This window comes from Aedes albopictus, chromosome 1 (genome assembly GCF_035046485.1).
Source record: "Aedes albopictus strain Foshan chromosome 1, AalbF5, whole genome shotgun sequence".
Classification (NCBI taxonomy): Eukaryota; Metazoa; Arthropoda; class Insecta; order Diptera; family Culicidae; genus Aedes; species Aedes albopictus.
The window spans coordinates 196,035,217-196,061,634 of NC_085136.1; the positions used below are offsets into that span (position 1 = coordinate 196,035,217).

At 38.8% G+C, this 26,418-nt stretch overlaps 1 protein-coding gene and 1 pseudogene across 8 annotated transcripts in view; both read left to right on the top strand.

Annotated features, from left to right (window-relative positions):
• Nucleotides 1-26,418, top strand: part of LOC109423237 (cadherin-99C-like) — a 414,770-nt gene that overhangs the window by 322,541 nt on the left and 65,811 nt on the right. The window lies entirely within an intron of this gene.
• On the top strand, nt 8,596-15,143 carry LOC134285411 (uncharacterized; annotated as a pseudogene).

Here is a 26,418-nt window from a genome sequence, read left to right on the forward strand (position 1 = left end):
ATTTCGATAGCTTCTTCCGTTTGAATCGATCATCCACATCAAACTTGTTCTTACCCGTGAAATATTCCTGTCCTGGCAACTGCTGAAAATCCGCTTTGATGTAGGTCTCGTCATCCATTACGCAGCACCGATATTTCGTTAGCAGTTTCGTGTACAGTTTCCGGACACGCGTTTTGGCAACACTCTGCTGGCGTTCGTTCCTATTTGGGAAGTTCTATACCTTGTACGTTTTCAACCCGGATCGCTTCTTGGCCCTCTGGACGAAACTTTGCGAAACATCAAGTTTTTTGGCCATGTCCCGCGTGGAAATGTTCGGATCACGCTTAAATCGAGTAACTAGCGTTCTCTCGGCTTTTTTGCGTGTTGTTCCCGGTTTTTGCCCAGCTCCTAACTTGTGATCCACTGACAATCGTTCCTGATACCTTTGTACGACCCTTGAAACGGTAAAATGATGAATATTCATCATTTTTCCCAACGCGCGATACGACAATCCAGGATTTTGCATGTGGGTGTACAAAATCCTTTCGCGCACGGTTTGCTGATTTTCCTCCATCTCGACCGGAATCTCACTGACAACTGGAAAACTGTACAGATGTAAACAATATACTCTAAAGTAAAACTGAGCAAAATTTGGTTGATTTTCGTGAAGTAGGAAAAAACTTACACAAGTTTGAAAGTGGCACAATAATTAACGACTCACCCTTTACTAAGGGGATTCAGGTGGCCAAAAATCGAAAATCGACTTTATTCAACTTGAGATTGTGGAGCGGACCTAGTGTGATGGTTAGAACACTTGACTATCACGCCGAGGTCCTGGGATCGAATCCCACTCCCGACAAACTCGCAAAATGTGAGTGCTTCCTTCGGAAGGGTAGTAAAGCATGGGTCCCGAGATGAACTAGCCAAGGGCTAAAAATCTCGTTAATACAGATAAAAAAAACTTGAGATTTAGGTTCGATAGCTGAAAGTAGACCACTTGGACCAGTAAACCCCAGAATATTAGTTTGCTAATCCCTATCCTTATCGATATTTTGGCAGCTGAATGTGACCATTGGCATTTGTTGGTAAAATGAATGAAATGTTTAAGTTTGCATATCTTCGGCTTAAATGAAAAATGTTGAACTTTTAAAGTAGTTTCTAAAAGCTTACTTATAAACCTTCCGAATGAAATGTCAGACGTAGAAAAGTTGATTGTAAAACTATTAAATGATGGCACTTTAAAATAATCAAATTTTCTCCATACAGACCGTTTCATACAAAACAAAAGTTTCGCAAAGTTTCGTTTCGGGACTATTTCTATATCCTTGTTTAGGATCCCTGGTAGACATTGAAATCAAATTTGGCTGCTACTAGCTACTATTCTGCAATTCCAATCAAGTTGTCGGTGATGATTGAGATATTGCTTGAAATCACCCGATTGCCCATTAAATACCTCTGAGGAATCATTTGATCGTCATGGCCGCATTTCTCGGCAAATCCATCATAATGCAGTCTAAATCTGGTCTTCGATCTCTTTACGAAGCGTATTTTCACGAATTAGAATCCATTTCGTGAATAGGAACAGAAATCCTTAAACGCCTAAAAGTATGCAATGCCTTTGTAATTTCATGCTGTATGAAACTGACGTGTTGAAAAAACCTGATCAACATGTTTTTCATATTTTTAGGCATAAATCCTACGAATAGGAGCAAGACATTAAAAAATTAATGTGAAATATTTTTGGCCACCTGTTTGTATGGAGCCGCCCCATAGTGCATCTGCCAGACGACTCAGCAGTATGTGAACGAGCTGTTCACGACTACTCATGAATTGGCGGAAGTCGGACTCAAGGTTGATGACGCTTGATTAACCAGTTTGCTCATGAAAGGCCTACCGAAACAATATGATCCGATGATCCTCGGCCTTGAGTCATCCGGCATCAAGCTTACCGCGTTCATCGTTAAGGTAAAGATGCTACAAAACGTGAAAATTTCAACCAATACGAAACAAGGCGGAGAATCGTTTTCTGAGCAAGTCCAAGCAAGTACCGAAGACCGGCAGTGACAAAGTCAACGTGAAGTGCTATCGGTGCAAGAAAATGGGTCACTTTGCATCCCAGTGTTCCAGTCAAGCTGCCGCAAAGAAGAAAAAAAGTACAGTGGACATGTCGCATTTTTCGCGGCACAAAATGCAAGTGAGGCATCACAATGTCAGTGGCGGAAGTAGAGGAAGATTGGATGTTTGACTCCGGAGCAACCGCTCATTTGTTCCGGAATCGAAGACTTATGGAGGATGCGAAGAGCGTAACGTTACCAATAATGCGAAGGTGTCGGTGGTTGCCAAAGGAGCGGTAAGCATGTCGGCGGATGTTGGAGCCACTACCTGCGAAATATCCATGACTGAGGTCTTGTGCGTACCGAATCTGGCAGTAAATTTGTTGTCGGTGCGGTAAGTATGATGTACCGAAACGAATACAGCGTTACATACAGGAAGGAATTGTGCAAGGTAGCCAGTCCGACAAATGAACTTGTTGCGGTTGGACACCAATCCGGAGGTTTGTACAAGTTGATAAAGGCCAACAGTTCGTCGGCGAACATGACTTGCAAGGCGGAGAACGACATACAAGGCAAGCATCAACGACTACCGTTCCGGTCCATAGGGACGACGTGAAGATCATGTGTTGGGGCTAATGCACTCCAATCCCTGTGGACCCATGGAGAATGCATCCGTTGGAGGAAATCGCTGTTTTCCAACGTTTATTGATGACGCAAGAAGGAAGGCGTTTGTAATTTCTTGAAATAAAAAACGGATGTATTAGAAGCGTTTCAAAACTTCAAGAGCTTCGCAGAGAACCGGACAGGTTGGAAAATCAAGCGATTAATGTCGGACAATAGGAAAAAATATGTGTTTCGTCAAGTGAAGCAGTTTCTTAGTCGGTCCGGTATTTACCATGAGATAACCGTTCCATACAATCCAGAACGGACTAGCTGAGCGGATGAACCGGAAGATTGTTGAAAAGGCGAGCCGTATGCTGTGAAGTGTGATGCGAATCTGGAAAAGCGTTGTTGGACCGAAGCAGTTGCAACGGCATCGTATGTAATCAACCGATCGCCAAATAAGGGGGACCCAAAGTCTGACCCTGGCATCTTCATGGGCTATACTGCCCCCACTCGCATAACTGTCCCATATGAATAGAAATCCCAGCAAAGATGGGACTGTTATGCGAGTGGGGGCAGTATAGCAGCAGTTCGAAAGCATACCGAGTTTACAGCTCAAAAGTGAGGAATGTTATCGTTAGCCAAGATGTCATATACCTGGACGAAAATTCGATCAAATGGAATCCTGAGCTAGGCGAGGCGACTACAGAAGATAACCCGTATCAGTTGGTCTTGCAGCCAATCGAGCGAAATCAGAGGGACGTGATTACATCCAAGGTGCAGGACGACGATGGCAACTACACTGAGTCAAGTTGAAATTGTTGAAAAGCACCAGCCCATACATCAGTTGCAGCCTGCACAAACAGAGGACTCACGCAAGTTGGTAAGGCACAGTGAAAGGGAGCGTGTACCCCCAGGCAAGTATCAAAACTTTGTTATGAGTTGTAGTGCCGCACCTACAAATGATCCACAGCTTTCAAAAACGAACCCAGAGTGCAATAATATCCATACTACCATGGCGACGGTGTTCGATGAGTCGAGTACGCTTCAAGAGGCGATTCCCAGTGACAAAAGCGACTGATGGAGGAGGCCATGCAATCGGAGTACGACGCTCTGCAGAAGAATTGCACGTGGGAGCTGACTAAGTCACCTGCCGGACGAAAAGTTTTGCGATCGAAGTGGGTATATAGGGTGAAAACCAATTCCGATGGCTTAGTGGAGCGATTCAAATCCCGATTGGTGATCAAAGGCTTTTCTCAAGTCAGAGATAGACTACAACGAGACCTACGCACCTGTAGTCCGATACGCCATCGTTCGTTACCTCATGTCCCTAGCGTCCAGGATGAATTTGAAACAGCTGGTGGATACCGTGACGGCGTTCTTTCAGGGAGATCTAGAGTTGGAGAAGTACATATGGAGCAATCAGAAGGTTTTGTGGACCAGCAAGCACCGACCAGAGTATGTAAGTTGAAGAAGGCTTTGTACGGTCTCAAACCGGTCATCAAGTTCTAAAATTTAAATCTAAATGCTGAGCTGAAGCGAATTGGATTGAAGCGGTTTAAACACTACACCTGTGTCTACTTCGAGATTGAAGGTACAAGTATCCTGATAGTAGCAGTTTATGTGGACGGCATGCATATCTATTCGAACAACGAGCGCAGGGAGGAGAATTTGAAGAAGTATCTGATTAAGATGTTTAGGATGAAGTTGAGTTTAGCTCGTCGCATCACACTTTACAGATCAATGCCGATGAGTAGACATGAGGGTCCGTCACCTCCGGCGAGTTTCGCCAACTCCGTTTCACCCAACGGAGATATTGGCAGCGTCGTTTATGGTTACTTCTACTGTACTCCAACAGTCCTCTTTAGGAACTACATCATGCACGTCCTTGTGCAGCAATGCTTACCGAGGACATCGTCAAGCCGAAGGTCTCACAAGACGTCGTATCTTAAACTTTTTACGTCATCTGGTTCGTAGATGTCTAGAGATGAGTGTAGACTTTTATATTTTTAGAAAAAAAAAATAGTTTTGCCTTATTTTTTTAGGAATTTGCTATGCATTTCTCATTTAGCTGAAATCAATGCTACTAAGCAATCGATTGCTAATAGGACTTCCCGTAATTTCTCTGTTTTAACATTTTTGTGGAGCCTTGGTTGGGAAGTTATGTAGCTTATCAGAACATGAAATACTTAAAAAAAAAGTTCATTTTATGATGAAATAGTCATTTATTGCGATAGGAATCACTTATTTAAAATGAAATTGCCTACCTTTAGGCGTTTAAGGGGGAAATTTCAAAATTTAATTTTACATTTAAGGACAGACTTGTTAGAATCCCAATATGGCCACCACAATGGCCGACTTTGGCACCTACTCACGATTTTGAGGGCACAAATCTCTTCGTAAACAAAACCAGCGCACCTGAGCTTCTTATTTCAAGCTTATTACAATTAATAACAAAATTCATTGTTGTTTGAAGCTTGCTTCTTAAAATTAGTGCGTCTGAAGTTTTGATGCACTGTTGAACCGGAATTTCAAGACGTTTGTCCTTAAAGTAATAAATTCACTAGTTGTAAGATTTTACACGTTATTGGGTTTTAGAAGACCAAAATTAAGCGGAGAAGGAAAATTTTCTTTCCAACTGATGCTTAATCGTATTATGATCAATTTCGCCCCATAGTGGAATTTTCAATTTTTTTTTGGTTTTTGGAGTTATTTAACTTAAAGTTTAAAGGTGTTGAACAAAACTTTTTCACATGGCTCCATGGAGATCCACTGGGTACTGGTTTCACAGAAATTCTTTTGGTAATATTTGAATTGTCAATGATGTTATCAGCAAAAGTTGTTTTAAAGTGATCAATTTGACCCCGGATTACGGTACCAACAATCTCTTTTAGAACCATTGGAATTATAAAAATATTTTTGTTCAGAATTTTTTGGCTTGGCAAAACCAAACTAGCATTTTAGGTCCCACTTGCTCCGGGGTACCTTATACAGTGACGATTCGTTCGTTGAGAGCTCGTTAGATGGGCTGTCTCGATGGTTGAATGTTCACTGGTTGGGGCAAAACCCAACTAAAAAGCACTGTCAATGTCAAAATAGATGTCAAAACGAGTTTGACGTCTGACCGCCGTCGCATCACAGCTCCTGTATACAGAACGTTTACGCAAGTATGTGAGTGTTCCGTGACGTATTTCTCGTCACTTGCGTGTGTCTAGAGCATTTTGATCAGTTGTCAGTTGCCCCAACGAACGAACACGATTCGCTAATCGGGGCGCAGTCGTGACCCAACCAGCGAATCTGGACTGTATAGCATATAGCAGGCACAAAGATACTCTATACTATAGATAGTAGAGTAAACATAGATCCGCGATGACGAATCCGTTGTATCCAAACGAACTGTCAAAATGTGTATCCAAATGAGCAGACGTCACGATTCCAACAACAACTATGGAGCGCATGACATCATGTTCAACAGTCGCACTCTTGAAAACACTATTCACATGCTTGAAACATTTCACTCAGTGATGTCCGCGTATCTATGATTACTATCTATACTCTATACCTAAGAAAATTAAGGAAACTTCCTTTACGAAAAGTTCCTGGACCGACCGGGAATCGTACTTGCCAACCTCAGCATGGTCATTATTAATACCCGTGCGTATCGCATCTGCTATATGAGCCCATTTGCTGAAAAATAACTAATTTATTTCATACAACTAGAGTAGGTCCAGACAAGATGTATGAAATTAATCGTTGACACAGGAGCGTATTTTCATACGTATTTCATCACAAGTTGTAAACATTCTTCAAGAGTCTCCAATTAGCGAGTCTTCTCCGTAAATACCATCACCTTCGGATGGCACGGTGACGAATTCCGTTCCCGTTGATATATTGCCAAGTGCCCTCGGTTAGTTAACATGCGCAATACTGTCACGTTGTACAGCAGCGCGGTGTACTTCAAGGCAACCGCAAAAGAGTACCGACAACGCCGGCTGGTGTTACCAGCCAGTCATTGGGTAACTATACTTTGTCAACCTGTTCATCTGACGATGCGCCGACTCGAGCATATGAGAGTGAAAGGTCAATTGAATCAACGACCACTAGCTAGCTCCCTGGACTGACATGTATAAGTTTTCTTAAAATTAGTTTTAAAGCCATTTTTCTGAGTTCACAAATACAACACTTAGGTCGTCCGAAAAACGTATAAATGTAATGCGAGGCAGTTTGAGACTTATAAATTTGTGAATAATAAGATTGCGTGGGTTGTAGATGAACTCTCAGATAATGCGTTGTGACAGTATTATAATTCCTGCTCCACAAAAAATGAAACAAAAAACAACCTTTGCGTCTATTCTACATGATCAAGAACAAAATGAAGCACTTCATTATCAGTAGTTTTGATCAACATGTCTAAACCTTAAACGCTGCCGCAGAACGCGTGGTTGCGTTCGAAAGGGCTTCAAAGCTAACAACCTAGGTTCTCAAGAAGCAACCCGCACAGGTCGGCCGTACCCAGGCGGCGGCGGCGGCACTGGCAGAACAAAAATAAAAAGTTGTATGCTTCCAAATTGGGAGCGCCATAGCAGCCGCTGCGACGTGGTGGTTAACCTTCAACGCATTCTCTGAACGTGCTGAGAACGAGAACACGATTCGAACGCTGAGCAAGCAGTTGTGCCGACCAAGTGCGATTTGATTTGGACCAGTTGATGCGTCAGGCAACCAATCCAGCGCTCTACTCGACCACACGGGCAAATCGCCTAATTAATATGCAAATAAGATTCGTGCCCAATTTGGTTCATTGATTTTACGGACGATTAGGCACTGGGTGGATAATCGATTGCAGATTTAGAAGAAATATGGCGGGTGGGTTTGTAGTGTGATGGAGAGCTTTTAGCTCTTGTTTGCTTGCTTCCATCCGAATCGCATACAATGCGAACGATGATTTCGCAAAAATAAAGATTTCAATGCGAGACGACGCGAGGAACCGCACCAATGACTCACTCTGTGTCAAGTGTCACTTGACCCTAATTAACGAAATCAAAACCCAACCATTCAAGTTTGGGAGATTTCTATCAAAATATTTACTGAAGTATCGGGCGATTGAGGGACACTCCGTTTATGTGTTGACGCGGTTGGTCGACCGAGCTGGGCGAATGGAAGACAAGAGCAATCGACGGAAATCGTGCACTACATCACCTTCTGGCACCACCCACGCTTGGTTGCGGCTCGGCAATTGAGAAATCCAGTCGCCGCGGGATCAACCATTGACTGACACGATTTTCGTTGTTGACAGCGTTGTGTAGTTTTCGGGGCTTTGGTTCAGGTTTTTTTTTGCGAATATATTTGGTGAGAATTGAACAGCCACCAAATATTATTTGTGTGAGAATTAAGAACATGCAAGGAAGTTTTTAAGTTAAGCATTTTACCGATTTCGTTTCTTCATCTTAGTCTTCTACAGGGTGGCTTGATAATGCCTTTAAGATGTATCCTGAAATACAATAGCAATACAATGCCAATACAATAGAATACTCGAATTTACGCAAGGCTGCCAGAATTTGCTGTATGTACGGGTGACGGTTGTTCAGATTTGCAATGGCAGACATGGCGTCACAAGACGTCGTGATGTCTATTAATATGGCCACAGTTCCACCTGAAAAACGGAGCGTTGCAGTCAAAGAATAAGAATATCAAGAAAGCCCACTCCGCTGATGCTCGGGGGGACACTACCGCAGCGCTGTCTGCGGATGAAAGTTCAACCTTCATGCGGTAGTGTGCGTTACTGATTGTATGCGGATACCAAAACATACGCACACCACCTTCTCTCATGACAAATCACGAAAACTGTTACATAGAGCTTGCACCTTGAAATGCTTAGAGAGCGCCACTTGTCTTGTCGCTTGACGTTTACATAGAAAAAGACAAGAGAGGGCATTATTTCTATTTTTATTCTTTGGTTGCAGTAGTACATTTCTGCAATGCGGCTAAGGATATAGTTCGCCTTTTCTTCGAGGGAGCAAGTCTGACTGTCTTCCTCAGTCCTTGAGATAGCTGACTGTGCGAAGGTGTTGAAGATTTGAGCATGTGCTTACACAAGGTTGTCCTATGCTCAGCTGGTAATCTCGGTTCCTTGGAAGAGGCCACAACAAATGACAGCCGGCGTTGCGTGGTGTGTGTGGTCACTGCGCGTCCGTTTGGAGGATATGCTGCGGATCAAGTTGACACGGTTTGCACAACTGCCCTTAATCGGGAGGAGCACCGAATCTTCCTGAAGGCGTCCGTTTTTTCGTACACAGTAATTGGTGTTTTTGGCGGGTGCAGTCGAGTTGCATCAGATGGGAAGTATTGAGCTTTTTTCGGGGCCAATGTCGAAGCCCGTGTTGCCAGCCCATTTGATGACGACTTTCACTGTCTCTTGCATCGATTAGCCGAAGATGTTTTCCGCTGACTAGGAGCAGGATGTGCTTCGTGTACTAATAGAGGTATCTGCTTGCTTGAGTATTAGTGAGATGTTGCACCACTCTGCTGCTCTTTGCTGGTTGAAAATATAAATAAACCGCTGTCACAAAAGATATTATAGAGATAAGTGACATTTCAACACACGAACACTAGCGCAAATTTTTCCTCACACAAAAGTGCACGCCGATTGAAAGGCTATTCAGATTGCATATGCAAATATTACCCAATCGAATTGGGTAAAACGGGTAAATAATGATAAATACTAACGTCCGGGGTAAGAGTGCAAATATTTTCCTCGCAGTTTCACAACTACATCTACAAAAAAGGTCGCTCTCGTCGCTGTCCGCAACATCCCGGGACCACGTCTGTCAAACGATTTGTTTACACGATCAGCTGCAGGCGATAGAAGGCTAACATGTGAAAGCGTCTGAAATAGAATATTTCAATCTCCATACTAAGTGACAAAATCTTTTGATTTTTCAATACTAAAATTGATGCTGCAAGTAATCCGAACCGAGTATTAATTATGGATTTTTTTATTTGATTGTTTAACAACTTTTAATGAAAAAATATAGTTTATTTAGTTTGTGCGAAAAAGTATGTTAGGATGTAACCAAATGTTGGGATAGAAACATTGAGAGGCAAATGAGAGACACTAGGGATCCCAATCCAAATCGCGCTGATTGTCGTCGATGATCAGCATAATCGGTGTAGTGATTTCGAGACATCCACATTCAGCTTTGACAGATATGTACCTGGCATGTTGTGACGCCAGAACAATAATATCTTTTGCTGTCACCTCTTCGTGAAAAATAAAACCAAAACAAAAAATTTTGTCGTTTTTAAAATGGTATGTAAATAACTGCTTTTTGAAATATTTATCAATATTACAGTAAAAAAAGATTTTTTAATGATCTATTTCAAAGATTGTGAAGCTGCAGCTGAAAGGCACCGGGAGAAAATCGGCATGTGTTACGGTGTAAACCCGTTAAAACAATGCCACAGGAAGTGCCTTTGACGATCATATTTGCCTGCATCTATCAGTTTCTTGTTGTCGATGCTAATCCCACAGACAAACAGACGTAACACTCTGATAATTCCCATCGTACACCGATTTAACAATCTTTCAAAAATTTGATAGTTGGTCAACTGTCCAAACATGGCGCTCGCATCGCTTTTGTTCGAGTTTGACGTTTGCTCACTACCGCCACCTAGTTGGTGGTCGGCCAAACACAGTCCTTTTAGCATTGGGCGAATATGTTTCCGTGACTATGATTTGACTCAAAAAATGTTCGAAGTGTTACGTCTGTTTGTCTGTGCTAATCCATTCACTGGAGAATCTAAGAACTGTGCAAAAGGAATGGATGCGATCTTATATTACAAGAACGGTTGGGAGAAAAGTGTTTCGGGGAAAAGGATACATGATATTTTCGAAGTGCACGGAGTTGCTCGGCATTCATTTTCACTCAATGAAAAACCACTTACCCCGTGGATTTTGATCAATGAACCAGGAAAGATACTCGCCGTCCATTGCAACTGCACCATCGGGATATTGGAAGCTTGCAGTCACATCGGAGCAACGCTTTTTGCGCTGCAAGGAATTCCAACCTCAATCATCGAGAAGATAATCTTTAAATACAACAATCTTTACAACAAAGTGCGAGACATCGACTTCGGCAGGCAGATCCACACAAAAATTCTTTGCGAACAATACATCAACATCCACCAGAAACACTTCCCGCTGCCGTGATCTGTTAGAAACATTGCAACTGCTGCATGACCCGTTCAATACACCAAATTTTTTGGAATGCTTCCAGCATAAAAAATTCAGCAAAATAACTTGTTGAACTTAAGCAACATTTTTGCTGAGTTTCAGCACAACGTTGCTGATCAAATGTCAAAATTGCTGGATGGTTCAGCAAGTTGAAAAATATTTGCTGATACCGTAATCCGGGGTATCATTGATCAGCGGGGTAACATTGATCGGCTTGACCCACCTCACGAAATGTTCAAACAAGCATTTTATATTGAATCAGTTTCTGCTATCGAATGGCATATCGTAATCTGTTATCATTTAGGTATTAAATGACATGCAATTCATAAAAATTGAATTTCATAAACATTGAAATAAACCGGTTTTTCCATAACTGTGTTTCATAACGCAATGAGATACATTGTCAAACATTCATGCTTGGCGTGAATACTAGATACAATATCAGGTTTGAAATCACTGTATCACTTCAATATGATATCCTAGAGTTGGGTTTGATAACCAAAACTTTTATGAAAATGCTCTTTTTCAGTAAAATATACGATTTATTAAAAGTCAGCTATCAATTCCTTAAGCCATTGCCTATTTTTAGGCGTTATTCGTGGTTTAGAGAATTTGAATCCTGAAATAACGTAAAAAGTACAGAGTTTGTGAGAATTTGGACAACATATTCGAAATCAGCGACCCCGAATTTAGTAAGTAAGGGTATTTTCAACACAAATGAAGATTGATCACTGACATGATCAATGTTACCCCAAATCAACAAAATCAAAAATTAGATTAAAAAACCTATTTACAAATGTTTTAAAGTTTTACAATAGTTTTTCGAGTAGCTTAACACATACTCAGAGGGCCAGTACTTGTTTTGAAAATATAAAACATGTAACGTTTGCTTTAACAAGAGAATTATTCAAGAAAGATCGAAAATACTGATCAATGTTACCCCGGATTACGGTACTCAGTATGTTCGTATTGCTAAATGTAATCAGCACAAAAAAATTAGCAAAGTTTGCTGAATACCAGCAAATAAAATTTGCAGTGTACAGACAAGGAGGCCGAAATCAAGGAACGTGCGTCTGATTTTATCCGAAATCTCCCAAAGGACTCGGCTATGCTGAAACAGATTGACACCCTTACAACCAGTCAATCTGAATCAAATTGGTGGCATATGTTTAGGAGTGGACGTATCACAGCTTCCAATTTGAAAGGCGTCTGTAGCACACGGTTAGAAAGCCCTTCTGTGTCTTTGATAGAGATAATCTGTTATCCAAGTGAATAAGCATTTTCAACAGCCGCTACCAGATATGGTAAAAAAACAAGAACAAAGCAGTAGATCAATTGTATCATTCAGTGAAGCATTTGCATACAAATCTGCAGAAGAAAAAATCAGGGTTTGTGATTGATAGCGAGCTTCCGTTCTTGGACTCGATTTTTCTCTGTGATTGCCATGGTGTGATAGTGAAATGTCCATTTTCAGCTAGAAATCGAGACGATATGATTGAAACATTGTTGCAGTTAAAGGATTCTTTTATCGCACGAAACGAGGATGGTCAAGTCATACTGAAAACTAAACACAAATACTACTTTCATGCTTTAATGCAGGTTTACGTTTGTAATGTAAGATTCGGATATTTCTATGTATGGTCGCCAAATCAAGTTTGGTTTTTGAGATCAAGGCTTTATGTTTTTTTGAGAACATTCTATTTCCAGAATTAATAAACAGGACATTTACAGATAAGTATAATCAGCAGTATTATATGTTAAAATTAAGATAAACAAAACAAAAGAACTTTAAGTGATAACAACACGTGGTGTGTTTAGTGGCTTGGATATTAGGAAATCTAAAAACTCAAACTGAACGAGCAATTATTGGACATAAATTAACAAAAGCAGCACAAATCAATAAAATCTGGTCAATTTCTGAAGAATCGTTGATCCAATGTTAACATAGTAATTGGAATTATATCGGTCAAAATTAAAAACATTTGGCGCAATGAGCCCATAAGACGTTCCACGTGTATCCTCAATGTAGAAAGTTCTCTGGAGTGGACGGTATCAAGTGGTTCCAGTTGACTATTTTTCTTCTTGAAGGTTGGATATGCAACGGATGCGTTAAGTGGACATAGCAAGTCCTCTATGAGAAAACCACGATCAGCCATCACGAAGTCTCCTTCTTGTATCTTGTCCATAACAATCCTGACGATTTCACCATTTCCTTATCCGATGTACGGCCACCAAATTCCACCCAACGACGCATCAACAAATATTCACGGTAATCTTTAGTATTGCATGTTCATTACGTGTTTTACTAGTAAAAATTTGATTTTTTTCAATTTTTAAATATGTCTGAAGGAGCAGAAGGGTGCAGTTCCCCAAAAATCACCGACGATGTTGATATGAAGGGCATGGAGGAAGAGTATCTCTCGGAGACATGCACAGAGTACCTGCTTGCGAATTTCCGTTCCGGTACGACTCTCCGCTCTGATGATGCCGATTCAATCACACGTACGGTGGAACAAGTTCCTGTGAAAATCTTCGAGTTCGACGAAGGAATTTTTTCCGGCGACAACTGGAAAGGATTGCATGGAGATGACCCGGAAGAAGGTTCTGCAAAACAAACAGGAGGAAATAACAGCAGTGCAAATGGGTCGAACTGTTCGGAGAGTATGATTTGTACGTATGCATGCCTTTTGGTGTACAAACGGGAGTTCAAGGGACAGACGTCTGGAGCTTACATCGCTCGTTGGGAGTAACATCAGAGAGGAATTTTTGACCAAGGAATTTAACTAGTGACCATCTCCACCGTGAAATATGTTTTGCAGCAAACGCAGACGTTTTATACTCCACAGTGGTGTTGCAAAGTAAAACCAACCAGATTTTAACAACTTTGCCCTGTTTCAATCAAGACGACGGTATTATAAAGTAGAAAACATACAGGACAACAAGCATAACTTATTGCAGAATTGAAGAGATAAGGACATAACCCTTTACCTCCACATGTACTCACTTAGCGTGAGTAATCGGGCGATATAGAACACGGTGAAGGAAGCACTCATCGAACCGATTGAACGAGACTGTTCTGGCGCGGCTAGCACACAGGCTTTGCTGGATTTGACAGAGGAACTTGATGCCCACGGTAAGGAATGGTCTTTCTGAGCCAATGCAATCCAGAGTGCCCGAGGAATACGTATGAATGCCATCAAGCTCGAATTGGAAACAGCCAACAATGTCAATGACAGCTACCATGAGGACATCGTTGCTCTGCGTACGGCATTCAGTACTTCGCGTGCGACTGTGAGCTTCCACTTGAATGCACTGGATCATCGGATTGAAATGTTGGAAATGCGCGAACGAATAAGTAACAATTCACTCAACGCCATGAGGACATCTGTTGCTATTCGAGAAGATGAGATAGGGAAAGATTTGTGAAACGAAATGACGGATTGTCTGGATCGTGATCATGCAAAATAATAAATAAACTTTGTTTTCCCTTCAAATACCCGCTTTTTCTGGACAAACCATCCATTTTGAATGAAGCAAACTGGGCCATAATGTTTGCAACGAATAAGCTAATATTAATACCGTAATCCGGGGTCAAATTGATCACTTAAAAACAACTTTTGCGGATAACATCAGTGCCTGTTCAAATATTGCCAAAAGAATTTCTGTAAAACCAGTACCCAGTGGATCTCCATGGAACCATGTGACAGAATTTTGTTCTACAAATTTAATCTTTAAGTTAAATAACTTCAAATATCAAAATATTGGAAATGCTACTTTGGGGCGAAATTGATCAGTATACAATTAAGCATCGGTTGGAAAGGTAAATTTCCTTCACCGCTTAATTTTGCTCTTCTAAAACCGAATAACGCGTTTAAAATCTTACAACTAGTGAATTAAATACTTTAAATGCAAAATTAAATTTCGAATTTTCCCCCTTAAACGCCTAAAGGTAGGCAATTTCATTTGAAATAGGTGATTTCTATTACAATAAATGACTATTTCTTCATAAAATGAACTTTTTATAACAATATCATGTTCTGATTAGCTGCTTAACATCCCAACCAAGGCTCCACAAAAATGTTAAAATAGAGAATTCACGGGAAGTCCTATTAGCAATGATTTCAGCTAAATGAGAAATACATTGCAAATTCCTTGAAAAAATAAGGCAAAACTAACTTTTTTCTAAAAAATGAAAAGTCTACACTTATCTCTAGACATCTACGAATCAGATGATTAAAAAAGTTTAAGATCATTACGACGTTTAAGAGTTCCAAGTATGGAATTACAATGTAGTACCCGAGTGATCAATTTCACCCCGCTGATCAATTTGACCCCGGTTTACGGTACTACCGCTATTTTCATTATATACTTTCTGCATACATCACGTAGACAGAATCATCAAAAACTAATCTGTTTTTATTTTCTTCTTTTTTTCAGGTAAGAAACCCATTGCATATTGAGGTGTATTGGTAGGTTTTGATTGAAGTCTGTTTTTGATAAAAAAATATATATTTCATAGGCAAAACAAAGACAACATTAGTGTTAGTCTGAAAATTGTGCTAACTTCCATATATGCACTGTCTAGTAGAGCATAGTAGTATTTTCCCACTCCGTTGGAAAAAATACTACACTGGGTTATCCGTTGTATTGAAAAATGACAAAAAAATAAAGTTTCAAATTAACTGTGCCTACGATTTGTGCATAGCATTAAAGTTTATATGAAATTTAACTTTTTGCCTTTCTCGTACACCAAGGTGTACCGAAAGGCTATATGTTCACTCCAAAAACGAAAAGTTGATAGAGCCCCCGGAGGGGTCAAGTGTTATATACCAATCGACTCAGCTCGACGAGTTGAGATGATGTCTGTGTGTATGTATGTGTGTGTGTGTGTATGTATGTATGTGTGTGTGTGTATGTGTACAAAAAGGTCACCTCATTTTTAGATAGTAAATATGAACCGATTTCAACGACCGATGGTTCATTCGACGGGGTACATTGTCCCATTGTTTCCTATTGAAAATGGTTCAGATCGGTCCAGCCGTTCCGGAGTTATGGCCATTTAGGTGTTCCGGACCAGTACCCCAGGAAGGGGCCAGATATGAAAATGCAACAAACCCATGCATGCGACCCATCAAACCACGGCATTTTTGATTTTCTGATGAACGGGAAGCAGGAAAATAGTTTCAGACTATATCTGAACCGGTAGTGTTCCGGAACCGGTTCCGGGTGTCCCGTCGGAAGAGGCCAAATAAGAAAGTGAACATAACCTATGCATGAGATACGTCAAATAGCGGCATTTTCGATAATCATATGAATGGTAAGCAGGAATATAGTTCCAGACCATGTTTGAACCGGTAGTGTCCCGGAACCGGTTCCGGATGTCCTGCCGGAAGTGGCCAATAAAAAAAGTGAACCAAACCCTAGCATGCGACACATTAAAGAGCGGCTTTTTCGATAACCAGATGAACGGTAAGCAGGAAAATAGTATCAGACCGTATTTGGACCGGTTGTGTTCCGAAACCGGTTCCGGATGTCCTGCCGGAAGTGGCCAATTAAAAAAGTGGACCAAACCCAGGCATGTGACACATCAAAGAGCGGCTTTTTCGATAACCAGATGAACGGTAAGCAGGAAAATAGTATCAGACCGTATATGAACCGGTTGTGTTCCGAAACCGGTTCCAGGTGTCCCGCCGGAAGTGGCCAATAAAAAAAAGTGAACCAAACCCCGGCATGTGACACATTAAAGAGCGGCTTTTTCGATAACCAGATGAACGGTAAGCAGGAAAATAGTATCAGACCGTATCTGGACCGGTTGTGTTCCGGAACCGGTTCCGGATGTCCTGCCGGAAGTGGCCAATTAAAAAAGTGGACCAAACCCAGGCATGTTACACATCAAAGAGCGGCTTTTTCGATAACCAGATGAACATGCCAATTAAAAAAGTGAACCAAACCCGTGCATGCGAAACATCTAATCATCAAAAATGTTCGATAACCAGCTAAACGGGCAGCAAGAAAATAAACTCTGACCACATCTAACATAACCGGCAGTGTTGCAGAATCAGGATTGGATGCATCGCTGAAATTACTAAGATGAACAAAATCGATGCAAGCAATTAATATGCGTAAAAGAACAAAATCTTGATAAACATTTAAGCGATCTTGTCAAATCACACCATTTTAGATTCCTGAGACGTCATTATACAGTAGGATGGATCAATGTTTTTACATACAATTCAAATTTTATAGCACCAATCCCCTTTTGCGTCTAAAATTACTGAGAACAATTTTGATGCAACTGATTAAGCCCTCGCGCTCTGTAACACGGTTGAAATTTGAATGGGTATGGGAAATTTCGCTTGCTTGCACTTTTTTTTGTCAAATTTTACATGAATCTTATAATCAATGATAATAAAATATCGGCTAAAATGTGCAGAAAAAAAATCGCCGATAATGATCGGCATCCAGTGCTAGCTAGCTATTTTATTAGATCATCATTCAACAAACATGTTTGTTGTTTCAAACTACAGTGTTTTTTCTCCGTGAGTGAAGCTGGTCAAGCAGTCAACTGAGAGGTTTGATATTTTTCAGCTCTGCCTATACGTTTAACATAGCGTCGGATTATGAGCCATCAATAAGTTTCCAAATTCGATTATGGATTTGATAAAATTCTTGCATTTCTGAATAAGGCTGACACAAGTTTCGATTTTCTCTCAAGTCAAAAGGGGTCCCCCCTTGGAAATTTTGGTCGGAATTTAACCTTTGGAGGAAGGGCACAATTGAATAAACCAATATTTTTTTAATGTTAAGATGAAATTATAGTCTTTCGGAAGATTTCTAATCAAACCCGACGAGTTAAGCGGTTTTGCTTAATTGTTTGAGTATTTTTTCATCAAATACATGTACTATTTCTCAACTGCAACCCCCCCCCCCCCCCCCCTTAACTGAAGAGTCAACGAGCACTGTGACAAAAGAAGAAAATGAGGTTTATTCCGTTCTAGAGAATTCTCAGGATTCAGGAACACTTCGGGTCTTCGGGTTATGGCGACGGAAAAATTTTGAGTGCATATTCGACGAGAAAGGCACTATCACCACTAGGTGGATTAATCTGGGTTTTTTTTTTAATTTCAATTTATATGTATTTTATGCAATACAGTATCATAATTTCTATTTTACATAACTTATTTTGGTATCATAATGGCCAATTTTTCCGAACTGGTTCATTATGCAACTGAAATGAGTTGCATAATGAAAAATAGTTGCATAATGTTCATAATGCAGCTCATTTGGGTTGCATTATGAATATTATGCAACTCAAATGAGTTGTATAATGAAAAAATCATTGCATAAAATTTTGTATGGAACTCGTTGCAAAACTCTTCGTATTTATATATATATATATATATATATATATATATATATATATATATATATATATATATATATATATATATATATATATATATATATATATATATATATATATATATATATATATATTATATTATATATTATATTATATATTATATATTTATATATATTTTCAAATGAGTTGTATAATGAAAAAATCATTGCATAAAAATTTGTATAGAACTCGTTGCAAAACTCTTCGTAGGGTATCGGGATGCTTCGTTGGCCTAGTCCCCTCGTTCGGCCTATCTCAACATAAACCAAAATCTCAAATAAACACGCATAACTGGATATCGGAAAGGCTAAGCGCCAAACAACTGTAACATTTCGCTTAAATTTAAGCACTTTGGAGCATTAAAAATGAATGAAAATGTCACTTTGTTTAGCTTTTGTAGACGCCATGATTCTTCGGCTAAGTGAGTAGTCTATACACATGATCATAAATGGCATGACTCTGGCACATTTCAAATCGACTTTTCAATAACTGAACATTTGATGTGACGGTCAAAGATGCTGTTTTGAACTTGTATATTTGTTTTCAACGAATAATAACTATTTTACAAACTGAATGTGGGCCGAATATTGAGGACATTTTTTTCACTATGTACCCAAATCTTGGCCCATCAGTAAAGTGACGTTAACAACACCGATAAAGTGGCGTCAACAACATTGCTTGCGTAAGAACCAGAAAGAACGAACAGGAAGGCAGATTTTGTGTGCGGTGACTGTAAAAATATAACACAATAATAGGGTTGCGTTGTTTTCGTTACTAAATTAAGAAAGAACTTTAGTTTAAGTGATTTATTTATAGTTTTTTGAAAATTTGGCTCCGAAAATGTAATGTAAAAGCAAGATTGGTGAACAAACAGAGATAATACTTCAGCAGAAATATTAAAAAATAAGATTATAAGTGGTTCTAGTGCATGGAAAGCAATAGGCCAACGTTGTATCCACTAATAGGCCAATTTTTGTACCATAGACCAACGTTGCATACCATCGCATCGAATCTTTTCAACTTAATTAAGTAAATTCTTAAATATTAACGTTAGTTTACTTCCAATTGATAAAACATGCATTGCCTGGAGTGTGCAATAACGTCAACATATTATTTCTAGTGCTATTAATTCATGAGTTATGGTCAAAATTGTCAAGGCAGCTTGCAAATTAGGCCAAGGAATGGTACATATACCCTATTTATCAAACTTGGCAAGCCTCGTTGAATAAATGTACGACTCGTGCTGAAAAAATCAACTTTTTGCAACTCGTTACATAAATAACTATCAATTTACTTGCTAATTGTATACGTAAGAAATTTTACAAAGTAGTTTTGGACCGTAAATATTGCTTATCCAAGCAGCGAGGTTATTATTGCCATTTTGTTACATGATAAAATTGTTGAAATGTGATCTAGTGGAATGTGTGAAATGTGCAGATAACTTCTGATACCGCCAGTCGGGGTGACATTGGGCCTGGGAGGTAACTTTGGGCCAAAAATCAAGAAAGATGTTTCGCTCAAAATACTAACATTTATTGAATGATTATCAAAAAGCTGATACCATATGGTAAATATAACTTGCGTTGATCATCCGCTGTAGGAAAATGTCACATTTTGTTAGTTTTGCATTAAGAAAACGTGATGTGAATACCATGGTTAAGCGTACTGTACAAAATCGTTGTTTTAAAATGCCCAGTAGAAAACAGCTGAACATCGGACATGTAATGAACTGCTGTTCTCTAGATATATTGGGTAGTTGTTTTGAGAAGTAATATAAGTTTTCTTGGTTTTGTATGCTATTTTGCATAACTTATTAATTCGAGCTGTAGGGCAAATAACTCATTTTGGGGGTGACTTTGGGCCATATAAAAGCAATGCAGTCAGTACGAGAACCCTACAAATGTGAATTAAAACAACTGCGAGTATTCTCATTATTTTAGGCATAAAACGGCGATTGTTTTAGAAATAAATGTAAGATTCATGCTAAATTAAAAATGCATGCATATCAGTTTATAGGTAGATGATGAGGAAATATTTCTTTTGTTTTTTGAGAATGCTAGTTGGAGTTATATCCAGGGGATAGCGGATGTATTGTAATTGATCAACGATCGTTTACAATGAATGTGGTTGTTGCGCGATGAAGGATAAAGAGTTTGTCCAATTCGATAATTTATTCCAGATTGAATAGTATTATAAAATTCCTATCAAATGAACATAAAATTCGGGTTACACATTCCATTAAATAACAATATTGATTTAGTTCTTACTTCTAATGACCTTTCTCCAACTATCCGCGCAACTATTTGGTCGTTTACAGCCTAATTATTCCCTAGGTTCCGATGCACGTTCACCAACTTCATGAACTAATAAACACTTTGCTTCTTGTTGGTGGAAGCGATCTTTTCTTTGCAAATGCCTTTGTTTGCAGATTTGTTTGCCGTGATCATATCGCCGGCCGCCGGTTTATCTTTCAGAGGCGTAGTCGGGATCGGAATAGGAGATCGTAGCATGAAGTTTCGTGGCGCGCTCAACAGTGGTCAAACTTTCACGTTCGTTTGTCTGTGATGTTATTTTAAAGTGACTAGGCACTGATACGTTGTGCGCAAGCAGCTATATATTCACTAGTTTTGATTTGCAAGCGATATTTTCTCACATTGAACTATTTGGATTGAATTTTAGTGTTTGGCCCAATGTCACCCCCTCGAAGGGGTGAAATTGGGCCAATTTTAATTGTTCTATATTATTGTCAAAATTGAAGTTGAAGCATTTATACTTTAAACAATCCCAAACAATATATAAATGAACGTGTCTACCGAATTCAACATTGATTTAGAGCTAAAGTATTGTTGTTGTTGTTTTAGTGCTAAAGTATTAGAGCTAAAGTATGTATTAACGACATACAAAGGGATGGACTATGCAGTTATGGCCCAATGACACCCCCACTGACGGTAGTAAAAACGTTTATCTCAAATATATTGTGTATAAATGTCCCACCTTTCAATTGGTGCAATTTTGAAAATCGGTGGATGCCTACATGGTGAAAAAAGTTATATAAATTCAAGATGGCGGCCGAAATCACGACTCAACTTTATATCACTGCAAAAAGTACCTCTAAATTTCCTCTTTTCGTTCTCCTTCGTTTTGAAGTGGTTTGTGGAGAAACTTTTGAGTTATAACGGTTTGAATGAGCCAAAAATTGGCCAAAATCGAGGTGTCCGCAAAAATGGTTGTGGCTCTAACTAACGAGAGGTCCATCAATGTGAGTAACCAAATGCATTTTCCTTATTTTTTGGGGAGGACTTTCAGAATATTAGGTCGTGATTTAAAGACAAGGTCTAAATAGCTATTAAGACCTTGTCTAACTATAGTTAGCCGGTCTCAACGAGAGTTACTCATATGCTTTTACATTATCGGTTGCATTATTCAAACAAATTAGAGCAAATTATAAAAAAAATGTTAAAAATAGTTTGTTTCCCCATTCAAAATTCCTAAAATATATTCATTTCAATGTGCAAAGCGAAGACCCAACGATCGCGCTTAAATTTTGCACAGCCAAAGACTCTCCTACGTCTGGCGCAAATTGCGTTCAGCTTTTTAGCCTGATGTAGGTACAAGATTGTGACTGGCAATGGCAACGGACAAACCATGTTGTAAGTGGGAAGAAAGATGCAATCGGCTGTGCTTTTAGTTGAACCACCACCAGTCAGTGAGATACAGGTGGCATTAAATTAATTCGATTAGATAGCTCCCACTCGTTGTTTGCTCACTGCCAACACGGCTTGGAATAGGGTAAACCAAGTATTTTAGGCACTGCGTATGTTATAACACAATCTGTATTCTTGTTTTTTTACGGTAAGGGAATTTACTTCCAAAACATTGGACAGTTTGCCCATGATGTGTCGCTTGCCCAATAAGTTGGATGCTTTGCGACACACTAGAAAGTGCTGCATCTTTGACCACATTCAATCGAGTTAATTAGTGAAGGCAGATGAACCGTCAGTATAGGGAATCCTTGACACCATCTCCCAACGCGCTTGTTTTTTTTTTTTTTTTGCTTTGGACATTGGACACCTTGATGTGTTCGTTTGTTTAACTCAGGTACATGGAGCGGATTGCACCAATAAAAGATAGATGGTGAATGGCTTCTGTTGTAGTAACTAATCGGTGTCAGATCTCGTGGGAGTTCTACGCTACGTTTGATTCGCGAAGCGGATTCTTACGAATGCTTTACTGTTTTACCGTTTTAGCTCGATATTGGAGTTTATATAAACCAACACGATCTAATGATTAATTGTAAAAGATTTACTTAATGAAAATTCCTCCTTCCGAAATAGGCATTCAACCTTTTGTCGTTATCAAAGTTCGCATGTAGGGGGATTTGGGGCATAATGGACACCCTAAGCAAATGAATACGTTAGGCCTATATAACATAGAAAAACTTAACATATTATCAGTTGGCTTACAACTTTAGCTTGTTTCCTACGTATTTCAATCAATTACAACAGGTAGAATGTCTTTATTGTGAAGAAATAATGAATTGTAAAACGTGTGTTTCTTAGGGCTGGCAGGAAAGGTACGGGGCGAAATGGACACCGATCGGGGCATAATGGACACCCCTTCATATTTTGTGCCAATTCTTTGATTACATCGACCAGTTCAGTAATTTGCCTACGAAGATCAATACCACAGAATAATACCCCATCTTAGACAAGTTTGCATAACATCAAAGTTAGTTGAATAAATTTTAGGATAAAATAATCGGAGTGCTTTTTTCAAAACTCTCTAAAACGCCTAACAGTATGCAATGCGCGTACATCCATTCGTAATTTCCAGTGTTCATTACGCCCCGAAACGACTACAATATCACTAGCAGGGTCGTGCAATTTCGAAAGGAAAACATGACGTACGACGACTGTAGCAAATCGTTTCCCATGCGAACGGACTGCTGTGATGCTTCATCTCTCACCCAGCAACACACTCGTTCGTTGCTGCTACAGAAACAAGTGTGTATGAAACATGGAATGATACACTTGGATTTTCGTTTCATTTATGAGTCATTGAAATACTTCAACATGCTAAAAACACTATTTAAACCACATTTTTAAATAGTGGTGCACGCCAATAGAATGATAATTATGTTTTATGAAAGAGGATATCAAATTCGACCACTAAAATCCAATTAACCGGGGCCCGTAACCATTGAGAGACTAGCGCGCACCAGTGAGACACTAATGCTCTGACGGGTGAAGCACAAGCAATGCGACCGGGTGGGAGACTACCGAGTGCTACGATGAGTGGAAAAGTTTTTTTTAACGACCGAGTCATTAGAAAAATGTATGAAACACTTGAAGTGACTCCTTCAAATGTTGCATGAAAGTGTATCATTGAAACGAAATTGTACGTCCCTGATCACTAGTTTACAGCATTTTTGAACTCGGTAAGCTGATGATCATTTTTGGTGTAGAATCATGCCCTGAGTTCAAAAACGTGAAGGAAAAAAAATTCAGTAGAGCCGAAATTTTTTCGACTTTCCATACAAGGGTGATGATTTCAAATCGATTTTTGTTCTATTTTTAAGCAAAGTCGCTCACTTCAAAAATCCCATTCTCCGTAATCAATGCTCCGATTGAGCTGGAATTTTTACTGTAACTCGCCTACACATGATATGTCAAGTGAACGTCGAGAAAGAATTTTTAAATAGGGTTTTTCTTATTGAAAAAAATACTTTTCTTCAAAAAAAATTTGGGAATTTTGCTAAAATTTAAGGAGATTAACCCTAAAATTCGCCAATATCTTAAAATTCATCAATCTGACGCAAAACTTGTATTCAGATGGTCGAATGGTATTGTATTCAGCTTTTAATTTATGGAAAAAGATTTAAAATTGATTGAACAAAACGCAATATATTTGAATTTTAGTAAATTACATATTTTGAAAAGTTGTAAAACTCGATATTGAGCTAAAACTCAAAAACTGGTCTACTTCAATTTTTTTGAAGATCGATTTCGAAATCAGCGCTAAATTGCGCTTCAAAAATTTTGGTCGTTGACAGAAGTTCACGACTTTCGTTTTATTTTGTAAACTAGTGTATTTAAATTGCTTTTATCAGTAAATTCTGATCAAAAATAAAATACCTCATCCATTGCTCCATTGCAATCTGCGTATACGTGTAGATATAGTTACAATTTACTTGTGTTTACGGCGGACACAATCAAACACTTGTAATACCTTATTTGCCGCTGCTTTTTTTTAAATAGAAAAATGACTTGTTCCTTTACATTTATGCATTGAAAGTTTTACTTGAAAGTCAACAATTTCGGCAAAAACAAGAAAGTCCATTTCACCCCAGGTGTCCATTATGCCCCGATTTTCCCCTACCTAATATTATTTTTAAAATATAGTTTACTTTCAAATCAAAATTCTGAAACAGAATGAAAGTACCGTAAAACGGGGTAACTTTGATAGGTTTTCAGCTAATTTTCTTAATAGTTCTCCATGTAACAATATTTCCCCGAATTTTATATTTTTAAAACAAGTACTGGGGTATCAGTTATCAATTGCAATTGAAAGATTCGACAATCTAAAATGTTTAGGGTGATTTTTAGTTTTCCATACGAGCGAGAATCAGATTTTAATTTTGGGGTAACTTTGATAATACCCTGAAAAACACATCAAAACTGAAAAATAATCACAGATTGAAATCTTAGGAGTATGAACATGACTAGAGAAGCCTTGTGGAATATATCAGATATAATTTTAATACCAAACCATTGATTTTTAAGTGAATTTTACATATGTATAAGAATGAGTTTGTAGAGTACTTAGTGAAAAACATAGTAGATTTAGCTATCAAAAATCATTATCTTTGTAAAAATATATATTTAACGGTTCCTCAACATGTTTACATGCTATTCATGGAGAGTTTTCTGTTTTTGTGTAGTTTTTTAATGTTTTATTAACAAATTTTGAACAACACAGTTTTATCCACATGAAATTATAAGGGCATTGCATACTTTTAGGCGTTTATCGATGTATGGAGATTTATGTCCCAATTTATTAAATTGCTACCATTTCATAAAAACACACTTCGTTAAGCGATTCAAGGCCAGATTTGGAATCTACTATGATAAATCTATCGAGAACAAGATTCCATTCATTAAAAAAATAGTTGTAACGAAGTCGTATAGCAGATTGTTTGAAGGGGTTGACAAATTACAAAAATATCAACAATTTTTATTTGTTGTCCAAAAAGTTGTTTATAAACTAGGTTTTAACGAAAATATGTCTAAGATGAACTTTCATACACATTGAATTGATCTGCGTTTGCTTTTTTCTTAACTGGTTGAAGAAATCATAGTTATAAGATAAACTATACAATGCCTGTCGCACTACCAAAGTTACCCGCATTATCAAAGATACCCCGTTTTACGGTACTTCGTTCCATTCATTTACGTTTCCGCAACATATTTCGGCACCAACATTTCAAAAGGACTTAAATGCTTTTCGATATATCAGCTTCATTCAAAGTTGTAGATCGTACACGCAAAAACGGCTACGCTCAAAAATGTGTTCGGCCTGCACATTTTTAGTAAACATCCATGCCGCACATGACTGTGTTCGAAACACACATTTTTTTTAAAATTGTTCGTACGCTCATATGAGCATGAATTTTGCAATAATTTCGACATGGCAACCTCACTGGGTTTATAAACCACCTTCAAATACCGAAAAATATTGATATTTTGCAAAAATATGAGCGTGCGAGCAATTTAAAAAAATGTGTGTTTCCAACACAGTCCCTGTGCGGCATGGGCGCTACTCAAAAATGAGAGCTTTTATTTTAGAGAGTATTTTATATTTCCCACGTTATTCAGAGACACTACCAGACATGGAAATTCCTCCTCTTTTCGGTAGTACGTGGAAGCGATGAAATACGTTCCACAGATATCGAAGACGGACTTGTTTTAAAAGCAGTTACGCCTTTATTAAATGTTCGTGCCTATTTTTAATATTTATTTTTATATTTTCACGTCTTATTACTATCATGTCAATAACAGATTGTATGAATATCGGATATACTTATATTGTTATTGCTCTATTTTCTTCAAATTGGGGTATTTTGACTGTAAGTATCAGAGAATAGGGTCCTA